We start from the raw sequence: 24,078 nt of genomic DNA on the forward strand, positions 1-24,078 counted from the left end.
CCTTTTTCATATGAGCAGGAGCAAGGATAAGAACATTCTTGTTGAAGCTGATCTAGAACCTGAAAGGACTCTAAAGAGGAAGCTAAGAGAAGCTAAAGCACAACACTCTGGAGAGGACCTGACAGAATTTTTCAAAAAAGAAAGGAGATAGCCGAACCTAATAACAATGGTGGAGATGCAAGGAAGATGCTTGGTGACTTTATTGCACCCTCTTCTGACTTCTGTGGAAGGAGCATCTCAATTCCTGCAATTACAGCAAACAACTTTGAGCTTAAGCCTCAATTAGTTTCTCTAATGCAGCAGAATTGCAAGTTTCATGGACTTCCATTGGAAGATCCTCATCAGTTTTTAGCTGAATTCTTACAAATCTGTGACACTGTTAAGACCAATGGGGTTAATCCTGAGGTCTACAGACTTATGCTTTTCCCCTTTACTGTAAGAGACAGAGCTAGGACATGGTTGGACTCACAACCTAAAGATAGCCTGAACTCTTAGGAAAAGTTGTTCAATGCTTTCTTGGCCAAATTCTTTCCACCTCAAAAGTTGAGCAAGCTTAGAGTGGAAATCCAAACCTTCAGACAGAAGGAAGGTGAATCCCTCTATGAAGCTTGGGAAAGATACAAGCAACTGATCAGAAGGTGTCCTTCTGACATGTTTTCAGAATGGAGCATCATATGTATATTCTATGATGGTCTGTCTGAATTGTCCAAGATGTCATTGGATCACTCTGCTGGTGGATCTCTTCATTTGAAGAAGACGATTGCAGAAGCCCAAGAACTCATTAAAATGGTTGCAAATAACTAGTTCATGTACACTTCTAAAAGAAATCCTGTGAATAATGGGACGACTCAGAAGAACGGAGTTCTTGAGATTGATACTCTGAATGCCATATTGGCTCAGAACAAAATATTGACTCAGCAAGTCAATATGATTTCTCAGAGTCTGTTTGGAATGCAAGCTGCATCAGGCAACACTAAGGAAGCTTCCTTTGAAGAAGAAGCTTATGACCCTGAGAATCCTGCAATGGAAGAGGTGAATTACATGGGAGAATCCTATGAAAATACTTATAATCCTTCATGGAGGAATCATCCAAATTTCTCATGGAAGGATCAACAGAAGCCTAATCAAGGCTTCAATAATGATAATAGTGGGAGAGCACGGTTTGGCAATAACAAACCTTTTCCATCATCTTCTCAGCAACAGACAAAGAATTCTAAGCAGAGCCACTCTGACTTAGCAACTGTAGTCTCTGATCTATCTAAGACCACTCTCAGTTTCATGACTGAAGCAAGGTCCTCCATTAGAAATTTGGAGGCACAAGTGGGTCAGCTAAGTAAAAGAGTTACTGAACTCCCTCCTAGTACTCTCCCAAACAATACAGAAGAGAATCCAAAGAGAGAGTGCAAGGCCATCTACACGTCCAACATGGCCAAACCTGTAGAGGAGGGAAAGGCAGTGATTTCTAATGAGGAAGACCTCAATGGACGTCCACTGGCCACTAAGGAGTTCTCTATTAAGGAACCAAAGGAATCTGAGGCTCATACAGAGACCATAGAGATTCCACTGAACTTATTGTTGCCATTCATGAGCTCTGATGAATATTCTTCCTCTGAAGAGGATGAAGATATTATTGAGGAGCAAATTGTTCAATATCTAGGAGCAATCATAAAGCTAAATGCCAAGTTATTTGGTAATGAGACTTGGAAGAATGAACCCCCATTGCTCATCAATGAACTAAATGATCTAGTTCAACTGAAATTACCTCAGAAGAAACAGGATCCTGTAAAGTTCTTAATACCTTGTACCATAGGCACCATGACCTTTGAAAAGGCTCTGTGTGACCTGGGGTCAGGGATAAACCTTATGCCCCTCTCTGTAATGGAGAAACTAGGGATCTTTGAGGTGCAAGCTGCAAGAATCTCACTAGAGATGACAGACAATTCAAGGAAACAGGCTTATGGACTTGTAGAGGATGTCTTGGTGAAGGTTGAAGGCCTGTACATCCCTGCTGATTTCATAATCCTAGACACTGGGAAGGAAGAGGATGAATCCATCATCCTTGGAAGACCCTTCCTAGCCACAGCAAGAGCTGTGATTGATGCAGACAGAGGAGAGTTAGTCCTTTAACTGAATGAGGACTACCTTGTGTTTAAAGCTCAAGGATCTTCTTCTGTAACCATGGAGAGGAAGCATGAAAAGCTTCTCTCAATACAGAGTCAAACAGAGCCCCCACACGCAACTTCTAAGTTTGTTGTTGGGAGGCCACCACTAAGCTCTGAGTCTCTGTGAAGCTCTCTAAGAGCTCGCTGTCAAGCTATTGACATTAAAGAAGCGCTTGTTGGGAGGAAACCCAATGTTATTCAATTATATTTATTTTATTTTCAATTATTATTTTATGTTTTCCTTAGGCTGATGATCATGAGAAGTCACAAAAACAACTAAAAAATCAAAAACAGAATGAAAAACAGCATGAAAAATAGTACACCCTGGAGGACAGGCTTACTAGCGTTTAAACGCCAGTAAGGATAGCAGAATGGGCGTTTAACGCCTAGCCTGGCAGCATTCTAGGCGTTAAACGCCAGAATGGGCAGCACTCTGGGCGTTTAACGCCAGAACAAGCTGTCTGGCATCTGGCTGGCGTTAAACGCCAGAAATGGGCATCTGGCTGGCGTTTAACGCCAGAAATAGGCAGCAGAGTGGCGTTTAACGCTAGGAAAGGTAACAGAGCTGGCGTTAAATGCCAGATTTGGCACACAATGGGTGTTTAAACGCTAGAATGGTACAGGGACTCAAATTCCTTGACACCTCAGGATCTGTGGACCCCACATGATCCCCACCTACCCCACTTCTGCACACCTATCAAATCCTACCCTCTTCCCCACATCCTCTTCACCACTCACATCCATCCATCATTAAACCCCACCTACTTCACCATTCAAATTCAAACCATTTCCCTTCCAAACCCAACCCCTCATACACGGCTACCATCTCTCCCTTACCCTATAAATACCCCTCATTACCACCTTCATCCTCACACCACACACACTACTACCCCCTTGGACGAATTCACATCCCCCTCCATCTCCCCAATTTCTTCTTCTTCTACTCCTTTCTTTCTTCTTTTGCTCGAGGACGAGCAAACCTTTTATGTTTGGTGTGGAAAAATCCTTGCTTTTTGTTTTTCCATAACCATTAATGGCACCTAAGGCCGGAGAAACCTCTAAAAAGAGGAAAGGGAAGGCAACTGCTTCCACCTCCGAGTCATGAGAGATGGAGAGATTCATCTCAAAGGTCCATAAAGACCACTTCTATGAAGTTGTGGCCAAGAAAAAAGTGATCCCCAAGGTCTCCTTCAAGCTCAAAAAGATCGAATATCCGGAGATCTGACATGAGATTCGAAGAAGAGGTTGGAAAATTCTCACCAACCCCATTCAACAAGTCGGGATCTTAATGGTTTAAGAGTTATATGCTAATGTATGGATCACTAAGAACCATGACCAAAGTGTGAACCCGAACCCAAAGAATTGGCTCACAAAGGTTCGAGGGAATTACTTGGATTTTAGTCCAGAAAATGTGAGGTTGGCATTTAACTTGCCAATCATGCAAGGAGATCCTCACCCTTTCACTAGAAAGGTCAACTTTGATCAAAGGTTGGACCAAGTCCTTAGGGACATTTTTGTGGAAGGCACTCAATGGAAGAGAGATTCAAGAGGCAAGCCGGTTCAACTAAAAAGTTTTGACCTCAAACCCGTGGCTAAGGGATGGTTGGAGTTTATCCAATGCTCTATAATTCCTACTAGCAACCGGTTTGAAGTTACTGTAGACCAGGCTATCATGATCCATAGTATCATGAATGGAGAGGAAGTAGAAGTTCATGAGATCATATCCCTAGAACTCTACAAGGTGGCGGACAAGACCTCTACTTTGGCAAGGTTAGCCTTCCCTCATCTCATCTGTACCCTATGCAATTCAACCGGAATTGTCATAGAGGGAGACATCCTCATTGAAGGAGACAAGCCCATCACTAAGAAAATGATGGAGCGAACAAGAGAGCCCACTCATGTACCTCAATAAGAGCATGAGGAAGTTCCTCATCTAGAAATCCCTGAGATGCCTCAAGGGATGCATTTCCCTTCACAAAACTATTGGGAGCAAATCAACACCTCCTTAGGAGAATTAAGTTCCAACATGGGACAACTAAGGGTGGAGCACCAAGAGCATTCCATCCTCCTCCATGAAATTAGAGAAGACCAAAGAGCCATGAGTGAGGAGCAACAAAGGCAAGGAAGAGACATTGAGGAGCTCAAGCACTCCATAAGATCTTCAAGAGGAAGAACTAGCCGCCATCACTAAGGTGGACCCGTTCTTTAATTTCCTTGTTCTTATTTTTCTGTTTTTCGAAAATTATGCTTTATGTTTTATCTATGTTTGTGTCTTTATTACAAGATCATTAGTGTCTAGTGTCTATGCCTTAAAGCTATGAATGTCCTATGAATCCTTCACCTTTCTTAAATGAAAAATGTTTTTAATTGCAAAAGAACAAGAAGTACATGATTTCAAATTCTATCTTGAAATTAGTTTAATTATTTTGATGTGGTGGCAACACTTTTTGTTTTCTGAATGAATGCTTGAACAGTGCATATTTTTGAATTTGTTGTTTATGAATATTAAAATTATTGGCTCTTGAAAGAATAATGAAAAAGGAGAAATGTTATTGATAATCTGAAAAATTATAAAATTGATTCTTGAAGCAAGAAAAAGCAGTGAATAGACGAAGCTTGCAGAAAAAAAGAAAGAAAAAGAAAAAGCAAGCAGAAAAAGCCAATAGCCCTTTAAACCAAAAGGCAAGGGTAAAAAGGATCCAAGGCTTTGAGCATTAATGGATAGGAGGGTGGTGCACGAATTGTAGATCACACTTTTCACAACTCGTACCACTAACCAGCAAGTGTACTAGGTCGTCCAAGTAATACCTTACGTGAGTAAGGGTCGAATCCCACAGAGATTGTTGGCTTGAAGCAATCTATGGTTATCTTGTAATTTTTAGTCAGGATATCAATTATAATTATCAGTTTGGATTGCGAAAAATAAAAGAGCATGAATTAAATACTTGTTATGCAGTAATGGAGAATATGTTGGAGTTTTGGAGATGCTTTGTCTTCTGAATCTCTGCTTTCCCTCTATCTTCTTCTTCATGCACGCAAGGTTCCTCCTATGGCAAGTTGTGTGTTGGTGGATCACCGTTGTCAATGGCTACCATCTGTCCTCTCAGTGAAAATGGTCCAGGTACGCTGTCACCGCACGGCTAATCATCTGTCGTTTCTCACTCATGCTGGAATAGGATCCATTGATTCTTTTGCGTCTGTCACTACGCCCAACCCTTGTGAGTTTGAAGCTCGTCACAGTCATTGAATCCTTGAATCCTACTCAGAATACCACAGACAAGGTTTAGACTTTCCGAATTCTCAAGAATGCTGCCAATGGATTCTAGCTTATATCACAAAGATTCTGATTAAGGAATCCAAGAGATACTCATTCAATCGAAGGTAGAACGGAGGTGGTTGTCAAGCACGCGTTCATAGGTTGAGGATGGTGATGAGTGTCACGGGTCATCACATCCATCATATTGAAGTGCGAATGAACATCTTAGATGGAAACAAGCGTGTTTGAATAGAAAACAGAAATAATTGCATTAATTCATCGAGACACAGCAGAGCTCCTTACCCCCAACAATGGAGTTTAGAGACTCATGCCGTCAAAGAGTACAAAGTTCAGATCTAAAATGTCATGAGGTACAAAATGAATCTCTAAAATTTGTTTAAATACTAAACTAGTAACCTAGGTTTACAGAAAATGAGTAAACTAAGATAGATAGTGCATAAATCCACTTTTGGAGCCCACTTGGTGTGTGCTGGGGCTGAGACTTGAGCTTTACACATGCCTAGGCTGTTTCTGGAGTTAAACGCCAGGTTGTAACCTGTTTCTGGCGTTTAACTCCAACTTGTAACCTGTTTCTGGCGTTTAACGCCAGAATGCAACATGGAACTGGCGTTGAACGCCAGTTTACGTCATTTATCCTTTTTCAAAGTATGGACTATTATATATTGCTGGAAAGCCCTGGATGTCTACTTTTCAGCGAAATTAAGAGCGTGCCATTTGGACTCTTGTAGCTCCAGAAAATCCATTTCGAGTGCAGGGAGGTCAGAATCCAATAGCATCTGCAGTCCTTTTTCAGCCTGAATCATATTTTTGCTCAGCTTCCTCAATTTCAGCCAGAAAATACCTGAAATCATAGAAAAACATACAAGCTCATAGTAAAGTCCAGAAATATGAATTTTTCCTAGAAACTAATAAAAATATACTAAAAACTAACTAAAACATACTAAAAACTACATGAAATTGACCCCAAAAAGCGTATAAAATATCCGCTCATCACAACACCAAACTTAAACTATTGCTTGTCCCCAAGCAACTAAAAACAAAGTAGGATAAAAAGAAGAGAATATACCTATGAAGCACGGACACTTTGCTGAGTTACCCTGTCTGTGTGTCGGACACATTTCGGACACGACACTCACCGACACTCGTCTGACACGCGTGTCTACTGTGTCCAAATCGTGTCTCAATAAAAATAAAAAATTCTTCTTCGGACACACTTGGACACACCTAAATACCATCATGTGTCAGCGTGTCCGGTCTTATTATTAATATATATTCTTAAAATAAATTTAGATATAATATATATTATTATTTATTAAAATAAAAAATATTTTAAATACTTGATATAATTAAAATAAGACATTAAAAATAATTTAAAAAATTAATTTATATTTTAATATCAATAAAATATTAAAATATCATTACGGTTTATCTAAAAAATACTTTATATTTTATGTGTATGCGTGTCCCCGTGTCATGTAAAATTTTAAAATTCGCGTGTCGGCGTGTCCCGTGTCATGTCGTGTCCCGTGTCGGTGTCAGTGTCCGTGCATCATAGGAATATACAATGAATTCCAAAAATATCTATGAAGGTCAGTCTTAATTAGATGAGCGGGGCTATTAGCTTTTTGCTTCTGAACAGTTTTGGCATCTCACTTTATCCTTTGAAGTTCAGAATGATTGGCATCTATAGGAACTCAGAATTCAGATAGTGTTATTGATTCTCTTAGTTCAGTATGTTGATTCTTGAACACAGATACTTTATGAGTCTTGGCCGTGGCCCTAAGCACTCTGTTTTCCAATATTACCACCGGATACATACATGCCACAGACACATAACTGGGTGAACCTTTTTAGATTGTGACTCAGCTTTGCTAAAGTCCCCAATTAGAGGTGTCCAGGGTTCTTAAGCACACTCTGTTTTTGCTTTAGACCTCGACTTTAACCGCTCAGTCTCAAGTTTTTACTTGACACCTTCACGCCATAAGCACATGGTTAGGGACAGCTTGGTTTAGCCGCTTAGGCCAGGATTTTATTCCTTTAGGCCCTCCTATCCACTGATGCTTAAAGCCTTGGATCCTTTTTATTACCCTTGCCTTTTGGTTTTAAGGGCTATTGGCTTTTTGCTCTTGCCTTTTGGTTTAAAAAGCTTTTGGCTTTTTCTGCTTGCTTTTTCTTTTTCTTGCTCTCTTTTTTTTTTGCAATTTTTTTTTTCTGCAAGCTTTGTTCTTCACTGCTTTTTCTTGCTTCGAGAATTATTTTTATGATTTTTCAGATTATCAAATAACATTTCTCCTTTTTCATCATTCTTTCAAGAGCCAACAATTTTAACATTCATAAACAACAAATTCAAAAGACATATGCACTGTTCAAGCATTCATTCAGAAAACAAAAAGTATTGCCACCACATCAAAATAATTAAACTATTTTAAAATTCGAAATTCATGTACTTCTTTTTCTTTTTCAGAAAAAATTTTTCATTTAAGAAAGGTGATGGATTTATAGGACATTCATATCTTTAAGACATAGACATTTAGATACTAGTGATCATGTAATAAGATCCAAACATAAATAAACATAAAGCATAGTAAACGAAAAACAGAGAAATAAGAACAAGGAGATTAAGGAACGGGTCCACCTTAGTGAGGGTGGCATCTTCCTCTTCTTGAAGAACCAATGGTGCTCTTGAGCTCCTCTATGTCTCTTCCTTGTCTTTGTTGCTCCTCCCTCATAGCTCTTTGATCTGCAGTCAAATGCTCTACCACTGAACTATGGACCCTTGAGATGAACCTCTCCATCTCTCATGACTCGGTGGTGGAAGCAACTGCCTTCCTTTTCCTCTTTCTAGAGGTTTCTCCGGCCTTAGGTGCCATAAATGGTTATGGAAAAACAAAAAGCAACACTTTTTTTTTCACACCAAACATAAAAGGTTTGCTCGTCCTCGAGCAAAAGAAGATAGAAGGGAGTAGAAGGAGAAGTGTGAATGAGTAGGTATGGGAGGGGTCCACAAATCCTGAGGGGTCAAGGACTTAGCATCCCTGCTCCATTGAGGCATGCAAAATGCCCTTAGTGTGCAATCCTGGCGTTTAACGCCAGACTGCTGCTTATTTCTGGCATTATACGCCAGCTTTTCCCTTTTCTTGGCGTTGAACGCCAACTTGGTGCTTGTTTCTGGCGTTTAACGCCAGCTTGATGCTTCTTTTTGGCGTTAAACGCCAGTTTGATGCTTCTTACTGGCGTTTAAACGCCAGTAAGCTCTTCCTCCAGGGTGAGCTGTTTTAATGCTGTTTTTTACTTTGCTTTGATTTTTGTGACTCCACATGATCATCATCCTAAGGAAAACATAAAATAAAAATGGAAAACAAAAAATTAACATAGATAAGGAAAAATTGGGTTGCCTCCCAATAAGCGCTTCTTTATTGTCTTTAGCTGGACCTTGCTGAGCTTTTAATCTAGCCTCATCCTTGAGCACTCTTGCTCAATATTGCCTTCAAGATAATGCTTGATTCTCTGTCCATTAACAATGAACTTCTTATCAGAATCAATGTCTTGAAGCTCCACATAGCCATATGGTGACACACTTGTAATCACATATGGTCCCCTCCACCGGGATTTCAGCTTTCCAGGGAATAGCCTGAGCCTAGAGTTAAACAACAGAACTTTCTGTCCTGGTTCAAAGACTCTAGATGACAGCTTTCTATCATGCCACCTTTTTGCTTTCTCTTTGTACAACTTGGCATTTTCGAAAGCAGTGAGTCTGAATTCTTCTAGCTCATTCAACTGGAGCAATCTTTTTTCTCCAGCTAATTTGGCATCAAAGTTTAGGAATCTGGTTGCCCAGTAGGCCTTATGCTCCAGTTCCACGGGCAGATGACAGGCCTTACCATACACAAGCTGGTATGGAGAGGTTCCTATAGGAGTCTTGAATGCTGTTCTGTAAGCCCACAGAGCATCATCCAAGCTTCTCGCCCAATCCTTTCTACAGGTACTTACAGTCCGTTCCAGGATTCTTTTTATTTCTCTATTAGAGACTTAGCTTGCCAATTTGTCTGTGGATGATACGGAGTTGCCACCTTGTGACTAATTCCATACCGGACTATAGCAGAGTAAAGCTATTTGTTGCAGAAGTGAGTGCCCCCATCACTAATTAGTGCTCTAGGGACACCAAACCTACTGAAGATATGTTTTTAGAGGAACTTCAGCACTGTTTTAGTATCATTAGTGGGTGTGGCAATGGCCTCTACCCATTTGGATACATAGTCGACTGCCACTAGAATATAAGTGTTTGAGTATGATGGTGGGAAAGGCCCCATCAAGTCAATACCCCATATGTCAAACACTCAATCTCTAAGATTCCTTGCTGAGGCATGGCGTAACTGTGAGGCAGATTACCAGCTCTCTGGTAGCTGTCATAGTTACGCACAAACTCTCGGGAGTCTTTATAGAGAGTGGGTCAGTAGAAGCCACATTGGAGGACTTTTGTGGCTGTTCGCTCACCTCCGAAATGTCCTCCATATTGTGATCCATGACAACGCCATAGGATCTTCTGTGCGTCTTCTCTAGGCACACACCTACGGATTATTCTGTCTGCACATCTCCTAAAGAGATATGGTTCATCCCACAGGTAGTACTTTGCATCAGTAATTATTTTTTTCTTCTGTTGCTTGCTGTAGTCCTTGGGTATGAACCTTGCAGCTTTATAGTTTGTAATGTCTGCAAACCATGGTGTTTCCTGGATGGAAAACAGTTGCTCATCCGAAAAGGTTTCAGAGATCTCAATAGAGGGAAAGGACGTCCCTTCTACTGGCTCTATCCGGGACAGATGATCAGCCACTTGGTTCTCTGTCCCTTTTCTGTCTCTTATTTCTATATCAAACTCTTGCAGAAGCAACACCCATCTTATGAGCCTGGGTTTTGAATCCTGCTTTGTGAGTAGATATTTAAGAGCAGCATGGTCAGTATACACAATCACTTTTGATCCTACTAAGTATGATCTAAACTTGTCAATGGCATAAACCACTGCAAGAAATTCTTTTTCTGTGGTTGTGTAATTTTTCTGGGCATCATTTAAAATACGGCTAGCATAATAAATGACATGCAGAAGCTTGTTATGCCTCTGTCCCAGTACTGCACCAATGGCATGGTCACTGGCATCATACATTAGTTCAAATGGTAATGTCCAGTCTGGTGCAGAAATAACTAGTGATGTGACCAGCTTAGCTTTCAGAGTTTCAAACGCCTGCAGACACTCTGTGTCAAACACAAATGGCGTGTCAGCAGCTAGCAGATTGCTCAGAGGTTTTGCAATTTTTGAAAAATCCTTTATAAACCTCCTATAGAATCCTGCATGCCCCAGAAAGCTTCTGATTGCCTTAACATTGGCAGGTTATGGTAATTTTTAAATTACCTCTACCTTAGCTTGATCCACCTCTATTCCTTTGTTCGAAATCTTGTGCCCAAGGACAATCCCTTCAGTCACCATAAAGTGACATTTTTCCCAGTTTAAAACCAGGTTAATCTCTTGGCATCTTTTCAGAACTAGTGTCAGGTGATCAAGACAAGAGCTTAATGAGTCTCCATATACTGAGAAGTCATCCATGAAGACTTCCAGAAATTTTCCCACCATATCAAAGAAAATAGAGAGCATGCATCTCTGAAAGGTTGCAGGCGCATTACACAGCCCAAATGGCATCCTTCTGTAAGCAAACACTCTAGATGGACATGTGAATGCTATTTTCTCTTGATCCTGGGGATCTACTGCAATTTGGTTGTAGCCTGAATAGCCATCCAAAAAGCAGTAATAATCATGACCTGCTAGTCTTTCTAGCATCTGGTCTATGAATGGTAAAGGAAAATGATCCTTTCTGGTGGCTGTATTGAGCCTTCTGTAGTCAATACACATGCGCCACCCTGTAACTGTTCTTGTAGGAACCAGTTCATTTTTTTCATTATGAACCACTGTCATGCCTCTCTTTTTGGGGACAACTTGGACAGGGCTCACTCAGGGGCTATCAGAAATAGGATAAATAATCCCAGCCTCCAGTAACTTGGTGACCTCTTTCTGCACCACTTCCTTCATGGCTGGATTTAACCGCCTCTGTGGTTGAACCACTGGCTTAGCATCATCCTCCAATAGGATCTTGTGCATGAATCTAGCTGGGCTTATGCCCTTAAGGTCACTTATGGACCACCCAAGAGCTGTCTTGTGTGTCCTTAGCACTTGAAGTAGTGCTTCCTCTTCCTGTGAATTCAAAGCAGAGCTTATGATCACTGGAAAAGTGTCACCTTCTCCCAGAAATGCATATTTCAAGGTTGGTGGTAATGGTTTGAGCTCAGGTTTAGGAGGTTTTTCCTCTTCCTAAGGAATTTCCAGAGGCTCTTTTAATTCCTCTGAATCCTCCAGATCAGGCTGAACATCTTTAAAGATGTCTTCCAGCTCTGATTCGAGACTCTCAGCCATGTTGATCTCCTCTACCAAAGAGTCAATAAGATCAACTTTCATGCAGTCTTTTGGTGTGTCTGGATGCTGCATGGCTTTAACAACATTCAACTTAAACTCATCCTCATTGACTCTCAGGGTTACTTCCCGCTTTTGGACATCAATGAGAGTTCGTCCAGTTGCTAGGAAAGGTCTTCCTAGAATAAGAGTAGCACTCTTGTGCTCTTCCATTTCCAGCACTACAAAGTCAGTGGGGAAAGCGAATGGCCCAACCCTAACAATCATGTCTTCAATCATGCCTGATGGGTTTTTAATGGAGCCATCAACAAGTTGGAGATATATCCAGGTTGGTTTGACTTCTTCAGTTAAATCAAGCTTTCTGATAGTGGATGCAGGTATTAGATTGATACTTGCCCCAAGATCACATAAAGTTGTCTTGGTGCAATTACCCTCTAATGTGCATGGTATCATGAAGCTCCCGGGATCTTTAAGCTTTTCTGGAAAGCTTATCAGAATGACTGCACTACATTCTTCAGTGAGGAGAACTCTTTCAGTTTCTCTCTAATCCTTCTTATAACTCAAGATCTCTTTCATGAACTTGCCATAAGAAGGTATTTGCTCAAGTGCCTCTGCAAACGGAATCTTTATTTCAAGAGTCCTGAGATAGTCTGCAAAGCGAGCAAATTGCTTATCCTGCTCCTCTTGGTGGAGTTTTTGAGGATAAGGCATCTTGGCTTTATATTCCTCAACCTTGGTTGCTACAGGTTTATTTCCTACAGAGGTGGTTGGGGAAGCCTTTTTAGAGGGGTTGTTATCAGCACTTGTGTGTGTCTGATCCCTCACTGCCGTTTGAATGCCAGGAGTGAAAGCTGGATTGGCGTTGGACGCCAACTCCTTACCTATTCCTGACGTTTGAACGCCAGAACTGAGCTTCCTTTGGGCGTTTAACGCCAGCTCCTTGCCTGTTTCTGGCGTTTGAACGCCAGAATTGTTCCTCTCTGGGCTCTTACTGTCCTCAGAGAGATTTTGGATGATATTTTGCTCATCCTCTGTCAGTTGTTCTTTCCTTGGCTTTCTACTGCTCTGAAGTGAGGTATTTAATGCTTTCCCACTTCTTAATTGAACTGCCTGGCACTCTTCTGTGATCTGCTTTGATAACTGCTGTTTTGTCTGATTTAATTGTGCCTCCATATTTTTATTAGCATTTTTAGTGTCTTGTAGCATCTCCTTGAATTCTGCCAGCTGTTTTGTTAGAAGGCACAATTGTTGATTGAGTTCAGCAACTTGTTCTAGAGGACCAAGTTCAGTAGACACTGCTTTGGCTTCTTCTTTTATGGAGGACCCACTACTTATGTATAGATGCTGATTTCTAGCAACTATATCAATAAGCTCTTGAGCCTCTTCAATAATTTTTCTCATGTGCAGAGATCCACCAGCTGAGTGGTCTAGAGATACCTGAGCTCTTTCTGTAAGCCCATAGTAGAAGATGTCTAATTGCACCCATTCTGAAAATATTTCAGAAGGGCATTTCCTTAGCATCCCTCTGTATCTCTCCCAGGCATTATAAAGAGATTCACCATCCTCTTGTTTAAAGCCTTGGATGTCCATCCTTAGCTGTGTCATCCTTTTTGGAGGGAAATATTGATTCAGAAATTTGTCTGATAACTGTTTCCATGTTCTTATGCTTGCTGTGGGTTGGTTATTTAACCACCTTTTAGCTTGATCTTTTACAGCAAACGGAAACAGTAACAGCCTGTATACATCCTGATCTACCTCCTTGTCACGTACTGTGTCAACAATTTGTAAGAATTGTGCCAAAAACTCAGTTGGTTCTTCCTGTGGAAGACCGGAATACTGGCAGTTTTGCTGCACCATGACAATGAGCTGAGGATTTAGCTCAAAACTGCCTGCTTTGATGGAGGGTATACAGATACTACTCCCATATGCAGCAGTAGTGTGATTACCATATGACCCCAGAGTCCTTCTGGACTGTTCATTTCTACTTAGATCCATGATGGATAAAATAGAATTGATATAAATTGCAAAGAAAATATATTTTTAATTTTTTTTTTGAAAACCAAAATTAAAATAAAATAAAATAAAATAAATGAAAAATTGACTATAATTTCAAAAATTAGAAGAAAAAGAAATAAAAAAATTGAAAACTAAATTAATTAATTAAAAAGATTTGAAAAAGATGTGGGTGAGGATTTTCGAAAAAAAATGAAGAGAGAGAAATTGGTTAGGAAGTTTTGAAAAAGATATGTCTTAAAATTAAAGATACTTGTAAGAAAATAAAATAAAATAAAATAAAAAGATATGAAAAAGATTTGATTTTAAGATTTGAGATTAGAAAAGATAAGATAAGCTACGTAAGAGAAGATAAGGATTTTAAATTAAAAAGTTTTGAAATTTGAAATTTTGGGAATTGAAATTTGAAAATTGAAATTTGAAAGTTGAAATTTGAAAATTGAATTTTTGAATTTTCAAAAAAAGTCAATATAAGATAAGGATTTGAAAAAGATTTAAATTTTGAAAAGATTTGATTTTTAAATTTGAAAATTAGATTTTGAATCTTAAATTTTGAAATTTGAATTTTGAAATTTTGGAAGTTGAAATTTGAAATTTGAAATAAGATAAGATAAAATTTTGAAAAAGATATGATTTTTTTGAAAAAAAATATTGAATTTTGAAATTTTAAAACTAAGATAAGATAAAATAGAAATTTTAAAATAAAAATCTGAATTTTTTTTTTTTTTGAAAAATTTCGAAATATTTGCTCAAAAATAGTTAGAGAAGATATTTTTTTAATTTTTGAATTTTATGATGAAAAAGAAAAACACACAAAAGACACACACCTTAAAATTTTTAGATCTAATGCTCCTTGTTTTCGAAAATTTTGGAGGGAAAACACCAAGGATCACCAAACTTAAAAATTTTAAGATCAAAACACAAGGAAGACTCAAGAACACTTTGAAGACTCTCAAGAACACAAGAACATGAAGAAAGAACACCAAACTTAAAATTTTTAGAAAACCAAAATAAAATTTTTGAAAACTAAAGAAAAGTTAACAGGAGAACACCAAACATAAAGTTTGGCACAAGATTTATTTAAAGAAAAATAATTTTTGAAAAAGTTTTTAAAAAAAAAAGATAGCCAATTACCAAGAATATAAGCACAACGCTCTAGCCAATTAAGCTATAAATTTAACGTATTTTAATAAGGTATTTAATAAATAAATTTTATTTCTTTTTTTTTTAGATACTAATAATTCGAAAATGCACAAGAAAAACAAGAAAAATTAATGAGCGGATAATTTATACGCTTTTTGGTATTATTTTTAGTATGTTTTTAGTATGATTTAGTTATTTTTTAGTATATTTCTATTAGTTTTTAATTAAAAATCACATTTCTGGACTTTACTATGAGTTTGTGTGTTTTTCTGTGATTTCAGGTATTTTCTGGCTGAAATTGAGGGACCTGAGCAAAAATCAGATTCAGAGGTTGAAGAAGGACTGCAGATGCTGTTGGATTCTGACCTTCCTGCACTCAAAGTGGATTTTCTGGAGCTACAGAACTCCAAATAGCGCGCTTCCAATTGCGTTGGAAAGTAGACATCCAGGGCTTTCCAGCAATATATAATAGTTCATACTTTATCCGAGTTTAGATGACGCAAACTGGCGTTGAACGCCAGTTCTATGTTGCAGTCTGGCGTTTAGCGCCAGAAACAAGTTGCAAAGTGGAGTTCAACGCCAGAAACACGTTACAAACTGGCGTTCAACTCCAAAAATGACCTCTCCACGTGATAGCTTCATGCTCAGCCCAAGCACACACCAAGTGGGACCCGGAAGTGGATTTCTACATCATTTACTTATTTTTGTAAACCCTAGTAACTAGTTTAGTATAAATAGGACTTTTTACTATTGTATTTACATCTTCGGATCAGATCTTGGATTAGTTTTATGCAATCTTAGACTTTTGTGAGGGCTGGCCATTCGGCCATGCCTGAACCTTTCACTTATGTATTTTCAACGGTAGAGTTTATACACACCATAGATTAAGGTGTGGAGCTCTGCTGTTCCTCAAGGATTAATGTAAAGTACTACTGTTTTTCTATTCAATTCAACTTATTCCGCTTCTAAGATATTCATTCGCACTTCAATATGATGGATGTGATGGTCGTGACAGTCATCATCATTCTCAACTTATGAACGTGTGCCTGACAACCACTTCCGTTCTACCTTAGATTGAATGGATACCTCTTGGATATCTAATACAGGGGACCGAGTCCGAGTTATTAGTGTCTTCGTGGTATAAGTTAGAACCCATCGATGGCCATTCCTGAGATCCGAAAAGTCTAAACCTTGTCTGTGGTATTCCGAGTAGGATCTGGGAAGGGATGGCTGTGACGAGCTTCAAACTCGCGAGTGCTGGGCGTAGTGACAGACGCAAAAGGATAGTAAATCCTATTCCAGTATGATCGAGAACCGACAGATGATTAGCCATGCAGTGACAGCGCATTGGACCATTTTCACAGGAGGATGGGATGTAGCCATTGACAACGGTGATGCCCTACATAAAGCTTACCATGGAAAGGAGTAGGATTGATTGGATGAAGACAGCAGGAAAGCAAAGATCAGAGGAACGAAAGCATCTCTATACGCTTATCTGAAATTCTCACCAATGAATTACATAAGTACCACTATCCTATTTTATATTTTATTTATTTTCATCCACTATAATTTCTTAATACAATTTAATCCGCTTGACTGAGATTTACAAGGTGACCATAGCTTGCTTCAAGCCGACAATCTCCGTGGGATCGACCCTTACTCACGTAAGGTTTATTACTTGGACGACCCAGTGCACTTGCTGGTTAGTTGTACGAAGTTGTGAAATTTGTTGTTCGTTCTCTTCCTGGCAATGGCGCCAACAACTGGTGCACAATACCATGGTCCAGACATAACTTCACAACTTCGCACAACTAACCAGCAAGTGCACTGGGTCGTCCAAGTAATAAAACCTTACGTTAGTAAGGGTCGATCCCACGGAGATTGTTGGTATGAAGCAAGCTATGGTCACCTTGTAAATCTCAGTCAGGCAGATAATAATTGATTATGGAGTTTTTGAAATTAAATAATAAATAAACAAAAAATAAAGATAAAGATACTTATGTATATCATTGGTGAGAATTTCAGATAAGCGTATAGAGATGCTTTCGTTCCTCTGATCTCTGCTTTCCTGCTGTCTTCATCCAATCAGTCTTACTCCTTTCCATGGCAAGCTTTATGTAAGGGCATCACCGTTGTCAATGGCTACATCCCATCCTCTCTGTGAAAATGGTCCGCTGCGCTGTCACTGCATGGCTAATCATCTGGAGGTTCTCGATCATACTGGAATAGGATTTACTATCCTTTTGCGTCTGTCACTACGCCCATCACTCGCGAGTTTGAAGTTCGTCACAGCCATCCCTTCCCAGATCCTACTCGGAATACCACAGACAAGGTTTAGACTTTCCAGATCTCAGGAATGGCCATCCATGGGTTCTAACTTATACCACGAAGACACTTAATAACTCAGACTCCGTCCCCTGTATTAGATATCCAAGAGATATCCATTCAATCGAAGGTAGAACGGAAGTGGTTGTCAGGCACGCGTTCATAGGGAATGATGATGATCGTCACGTTCATCACATTCATGTTGAAGTGCGAATGAATATCTGAGAAGCGGAATAAGTTGAATTGAATATAAAACAGTAGTACTTTGCATTAAATCATGAGGAACAGCAGAGCTCCACACCTTAATCTATGTTGTGTAGAAACTCTACCGTTGAAAATACATAAGTGATAAGGTCCAGGCATGGCCGAATGGCCAGCCCCCATGATCTAAGAACTAAACGTCCCAAGATGCCTAATACAATAGTAAAAGGTCCTATTTATACTAAACTAGCTACTAGGGTTTACAGAAATAAGTAATTGATGCATAAATCCACTTCCGGGGCCCACATGGTGTGTGCTTGGGCTGAGCTTGAAGTTTACACGTGCAGAGGCTTCTTCTGGAGTTGAACTCCAAGTAGTAACATGTTTTTGGCGTTCAACTCTGGTTCGTGACGTGTTTCTGGCGTTTAACTCAGACTGCAGCGTAGAACTGGCGTTCAACACCCTTTTGCGTCATCTAAACTCAGGCAAAGTATGGACTATTATATATTTCTGGAAAGCCCTGAATGTCTACTTTCCAACGCCGTTGAGAGCGCGCCATTTGGAGTTCTGGAGCTCCAGAAAATCTACTTTGAGTACAGGGAGGTCAGAATCCAACAGCATCTGCAGTCCTTCTTCAACCTCTGAATTTGATTTTTGCTCAAGTCCCTCAATTTCAGCCAGAAAATACCTGAAATCACAGAGAAACACACAAACTCATAGTAAAGTCCAGAAATGTGAATTTAACATAAAAACTAATAAAAACATCCCTAAAAGTAACTAGATCCTACTAAAAACATACTAAAAACAATGCCAAAAAGCGTATAAATTATCCGCTCATCACAACACCAAACTTAAATTGTTGCTTGTCCCCAAGCAACTGAAAATCAAATAGGATAAAAAGAAGAGAATATACTATAAATTCCAAACTATCAATGAAACATAGCTCCAATCAAATGAGCAGGACTTGTAGCTTTTTGCTTCTTGAATAGTTTTGGCATCTCACTTTATCCATTGAAGTTCAGAATGATTGGCATCAATAGGAACTCAGAGTTCAGATAGTGTTATTGATTCTCCTAGTTCAGTATGTTGATTCTTGAACACAGCTACTTTATGAGTCTTGGTCGTGGCCCTAAGCACTTTGTTTTCCAGTATTACCACCGAATACATAAATGCCACATACACATAACTAGGTGAACCTTTTCAGATTGTGACTTAGCTTTGCTAAAGTCCCCAATTAGAGGTGTCCAGGGTTCTTAAGCACACTCTTTTTTTGCTTTGGACCTTGACTTTAACCGCTCAGTCTCAAGTTTTCACTTGACACCTTCACGCCATAAGCATATGGTTAGGGACAGCTTGGTTTAGCCGCTTAGGCCAGGATTTTATTCCTTTAGGCCCTCCTATCCACTGATGCTCAAAGCCTTGGGATCCTTTTTATTTACCCTTGCCTTTTGGTTTTAAGGGTTATTGGCTTTTTGCTCTTGCCTTTTGGTTTTAAGAGCTTTTGGCTTTTTCTGCTTGCTTTTTCTCTTTTTTTTTTCTATATTTTTTTTCTGTAAGCTTTTGTATTCACTGCTTTTTCTTGCTTCAAGAATTAATTTTATGATTTTTCAGATTATCAAATAACATGTCTCCTTGTCATCATTCTTTCAAGAGCCAACATATTTAACATTCTTAAACAACAACTTCAAAAGACATGTGCACTATTTAAGCATTCATTCAGAAAACAAAGAGCATTGTCTCCACATCAAAGTAATTAAACTAAGTTCAAGGATAAATTCAAAACTCATGTACTTCTTGTTCTTTTGAATTACAACATTTTTCATTTAAGAGAGGTGATGGATTCATAGGACATTCATAACTTTAAGACAAAGTTACTAAATACTAATGATCATGTAATAAGACACAAACGTGGATAAGCACTTAACATAAAGAAAACAAAAAACAGAGAATTTAAGAACAAGGAATGAGTCCACCTTAGTGATGATGGCATTTCCTTCTTGAGGAACCAATGATGTCCTTGAGCTCTTCTATGTCTCTTCCTTGTCTTTGTTGCTCCTCCCTCATTGCTTTTTGATCTTCTCTAATTTCATGAAGGATGATGGAGTGCTCTTGATGTTCCACCCTTAATTGTCCCATGTTGGAACTTAATTCTTCTAGGGAGGTGTTGATTTGCTCCCAATAGTTTTGTGGAGGAAAATGCATTTGAGGCATCTCCGGGATCTCATGGTGATGAGCTTCATGCGTCTCTTGAGCTCCATGAATGGGCTCTCTTGCTTGCTCCATCCTTTTCTTAGTGATGGGCTTCTCTTCCTCAATGGGAATGTCTCCTTCTATGAAAGCTCCAACTGAGTAACATAGATGGCAAATAAGATGAGGAAAAGCTAGCCTTGCCTAGGGAGAGGGCTTTTCGGCTATTTTGTAGAGTTCAAGGGAGATGACTTCATGAACTTCTACTTCCTCTCCAATCATGATGCTATGAATCATGATGGCCCGATCCACAGTAACTTCAGATCGGTTGCTAGTGGGGATGATGGAGTGTTGGATGAACTCTAACCATCCTCTAGCTACAGGCTTGAGGTCCAGTCTTCTTAGTTGAACCGGCTTGCCTTTGGAGTCAATCTTCCATTGAGCTTCTTCCACACATATGTCCATGAGGACTTGGTCCAACCTTTGATTAAAGTTGACCCTTCTAGTGTAGGGGCGTGCATCTCCTTGCATCATGGGCAAGTTAAACGCCAACCTCACATTTTCCGGACTAAAATCTAAGTATTTCCCCCGAACCATTGTAATATAATTCTTTGGATTCGGGCTCTTACTTTGATCATGGTTCTTAGTGATCCATGCATTAGCATAGAACTCTTGAACCATTGGGATGCCGACTTGTTGGATGGGGTTTGTTAGAACTTCCCAACCTCTTCTTTGGATTTCATGTTGGATCTCCGGATACTCATTTCTCTTGAGTTTGAAAGGGACCTCGGGGGTCACCTTCTTCTTGGCCACAACATCATAGAAGTGGTCTTGATGGGTTTTGGAGATGAATCTTTCCATCTCCCATGACTCGGAGGTGGAAGCTTTTGTCTTCCCTTTCCCTTTTCTAGAGGATTCTCCAGTCTTAGGTGCCATCAATGGTAATGGAAAAACAAAAAGCTTATGCTTTTACCACACCAAACATAGAATATTGCTCGCCTTCGAGCAAGAGAAGAAAGAATAGATGAAGAAGAAGAAAATATGGAGGAGAGGAGGGAGAGGTGTATTCGGCCAAGAAGGGGAAGAGAGGGTTGTGTTGTGTGAAAATAAGGAAGAATGGAAGGCTTTATATAGGGAGGGGAGGGGGGTTAGTTTCGGCCATATAGGGTGGGTTTTGGTGGGAAATTGATTTTGAATTTTGAGGGTAGGTGGAGTTTATGAGGTAGGTTTATGGGGAAGAGTGGATGGATGTGAGTGGTGAAGTGGTGATAGGGAAGAGAGATTGAGGTGATTGGTGAAGAGTTTTGGGGAAGAATGTTTATTGGGAAGAGAGGATGAACATTGAGAAGAGGGAAGAGAGTGAGTGATGGTAGGTGGGGATCCTGTGGGTCCACAGATGCTGAGTTGATCCTGTGGGGTTCACAGATCCTGAGGTGTCAAGGATTTACATCCCTGCACTAATTAGGCATGTAAAATGCCTTTGCATGCAATTCTGGCGTTTAAACGCCGAATTGATGCTTGTTCTGGGCGTTCAGCGCCCAGATGCAGCGTATTTCTGGCATTGAACGCCAGCCAGATGCTTATTTCTGGCGTTCAGCGCCAGCTCTTCCTTAGTGTGTATTTCTGGCGTCTGAACGCCAGGATGCTGCTTGTTTCTGGCGTTCAATGCCAGATCCATGCTCTGTTCAACAGCCAGATGCTCCTTACTAGCGTTTGAACGCCAGTGAACTCCTCCTCCAGGGTGTGCTATTTTTAATGCTGTTTTTGATTTTTCTTCAATTTTTTCAGTTGTTTTTGTGACTCCACATGATCATGAACCTATGAAGACATATAACTAATAAAAATATAATTAAATAAAAATTGGGTTGCCTCCCAACAAGCGCTTCTTTAATGTCAATAGCTTGACAGTGGGCTCTCATGGAGCCTCACAGATGTTCAGAGCTTTGTTGAGACTTTCCAACACCAAACTTAGAGTTTCGATATGGGAGTTCAACACCAAACTTAGAGTTTGGTTGTGGCCTCCCAACACCAAACTTAGAGTTTGACTATGGGGCTCTGGTTGACTCTGTTTTGAGAGAATCTTATTGTGCCTCTTTTCCATGTTTACAGAAGGATGTCCTTGAGTTTTAAACTCAAGGGAGTCCTTATTCAATTGAAGGACTAGTTCACCTCTGTTAACATCAATCATAGCTCTTACTGTGGCTAGGAAGGGTCTTCCAAGGATGATGGATTCATCCTCATCCTTCCCAGTATCTAGGATTATGAAATCAGCAGGGATGTAAAGGCCTTCAACCTTTACTAATATGTCCTCTACTTGTCCATAAGCCTATTTTCTGGAATTGTCTGCCATCTCTAATGAGATTTTAGCAGCTTGTACCTCAAAGATTCCCAGTTTCTCTATTACAGAGAGTGGCATGAGGTTTATTCCTGACCCCAGGTCACATAGAGCCTTCTCAAAGGTCATGGTGCCTATGGTACAAGGTATCAGGAACTTTCCAGGATCCTGTTTCTTCTGAGGCAATCTCAGTTGATCCAATGCATTTAGTTCATTGGTGAACAGGGGAGGTTCATCTCCCCAAGGTCTCATTACCAAATAAATTGGCATTCAGCTTCATGATTGCACCAAGGAACTTGGCAACTTGTTCGTCAGTGACATCCTCATTCTCTTCAGAAGAAGAATACTCATCAGAACTCATGAATGGCATAAGGAGGTTCAATGGAATCTCTATGGTCTCTGGATGAGTCTCAGATTCCTTTGGTTCCTTAGAGGGAAACTCCTTATTGATCACTGGACATCCCAGGAGGTCTTCCTCCTTGGGATTCACGTCCTCTCCTTCCTCCTTGGATTCGGCCATGATGGTTATTTCAATGGCCTTGCACTCTCCTTTTGGATTTTCTTCTGTATTGCTTGGGAGAGTACTAGGAGGGATTTCAGTGATTCTTTTACTCAGCTGGCCTACTTGTGCTTCCAAATTTCTAATGGAGGACCTTGTTTCATTCATGAAACTCACAGTGGCCTTAGATAGATCAGAGACTAAGTTTGCTAAATTAGAGGTATTTTGTTCAGAATTCTCTGTCTGTTGCTGAGTGGATGATGGAAAAGGCTTGCTATTGCTAAACCTGTTTCTTCCACCATTATTAAAGCCTTGTTGAGGCATTTGTTAATCCTTCCATGAGAGATTTGGGTGATTTTTCCATGAGGGATTATAGGTGTTACCATAGGGTTCACCCATGTAATTTACCTCTGCTATTGCAGGGTTCTCAGGATCATAAGCTTCTTCTTCAGCAGATGCCTCTTGAGTACTGTTGGATGCAGCTTGCATTTCATTCAGACTTTGAGAAATCATATTGACTTGTTGAGTCAATATTTTATTCTGAGCCAATATGGCATTCATAGTATCAATTTCAAGAACTCCCTTCTTCTGAGGCGTTCCATTACTCACAGGATTCCTCTCAGAAGTGTACATAAACTGGTTATTAGCAACCATGTCAATGAGTTCTTGAGCTTCTGCAGGCATTTTCTTTAGGTGAATGGATCCACCTGCAGAAGTATCCAATGACATCTTAGCTAATTCAGACAGACCATCATAGAATATATCTAGGATGGTCCATTCTGAAAGCATGTCAGAAGGACACTTTTTGATCAGTTGCTTGTATCTCTCCCAAGCTTTATAGAGGGATTCACCTTCCTTCTGTCTGAAGGTTTGAACATCCACTCTAAGCTTACTCAGCTTTTGAGGAGGAAAGAACTTGGCTAAGAAAGTCGTGACCAGCTTATCCCAAGAGTTCAAGCTATCTTTGGGTTGAGAGTCCAACCACACTCTAGCTCTGTCTCTTACAGCAAACGGGAAAAGCATGAGCCTGTAGACTTCAGGATCTACTCCATTAGTCTTAACAGTATCACAGATCTGTAAGAATTCAGTTAAGAACTGAAAAGGATCTTCAGATGGAAGTCCATGAAACTTGCAATTTTGTTGCATTAGAGGAACTAATTGAGGTTTAAGCTGAAAATTGTTTGCTCCAATGGTAGGGATGGAAATGCTTCTTCCATGTAAATTGGAATTAGGTGCAGTAAAGTCACCAAGCATCCTCCTTGCATTATTATTATTTTCGGCTGCCATCTCCTCTTCCTATTCGAAAATTTCTGTAAGGTTTTCTCTGGATTGTTGTATTTTAGCTTCTCTTAGTTTTCTCTTTAGAGTCCTTTCAGGTTCAGGGTCTGCTTTAACAAGAATGTTCTTGTCCTTGCTCCTACTCATATGAAAAATAGGGAACAGAAAAATAATAATAATAAGGATCCTTTTTACCCAGGTATA

General features: G+C 39.8%; 2 non-coding genes across 2 annotated transcripts; one reads left to right on the plus strand and one right to left on the minus strand.

The window, feature by feature from the left end:
• Window positions 1-549: 549 nt before the first annotated feature.
• Window positions 550-653, minus strand: LOC148577485 (small nucleolar RNA R71). The gene has a single exon (XR_015904034.1). It is a non-coding gene; the product is annotated as a small nucleolar RNA R71 (small nucleolar RNA).
• A 22,726-nt stretch (window positions 654-23,379) lies between these two features.
• LOC148577486 (small nucleolar RNA R71) lies at window positions 23,380-23,487 on the plus strand. The gene has a single exon (XR_015904318.1). It is a non-coding gene; the product is annotated as a small nucleolar RNA R71 (small nucleolar RNA).
• The last annotated feature ends 591 nt before the right edge of the window (window positions 23,488-24,078 follow it).

This window comes from Arachis ipaensis, chromosome B1 (genome assembly GCF_059453495.1).
Source record: "Arachis ipaensis isolate K30076 ecotype BB chromosome B1, ASM5945349v1, whole genome shotgun sequence".
NCBI lineage: Eukaryota > Viridiplantae > Streptophyta > Magnoliopsida > Fabales > Fabaceae > Arachis > Arachis ipaensis.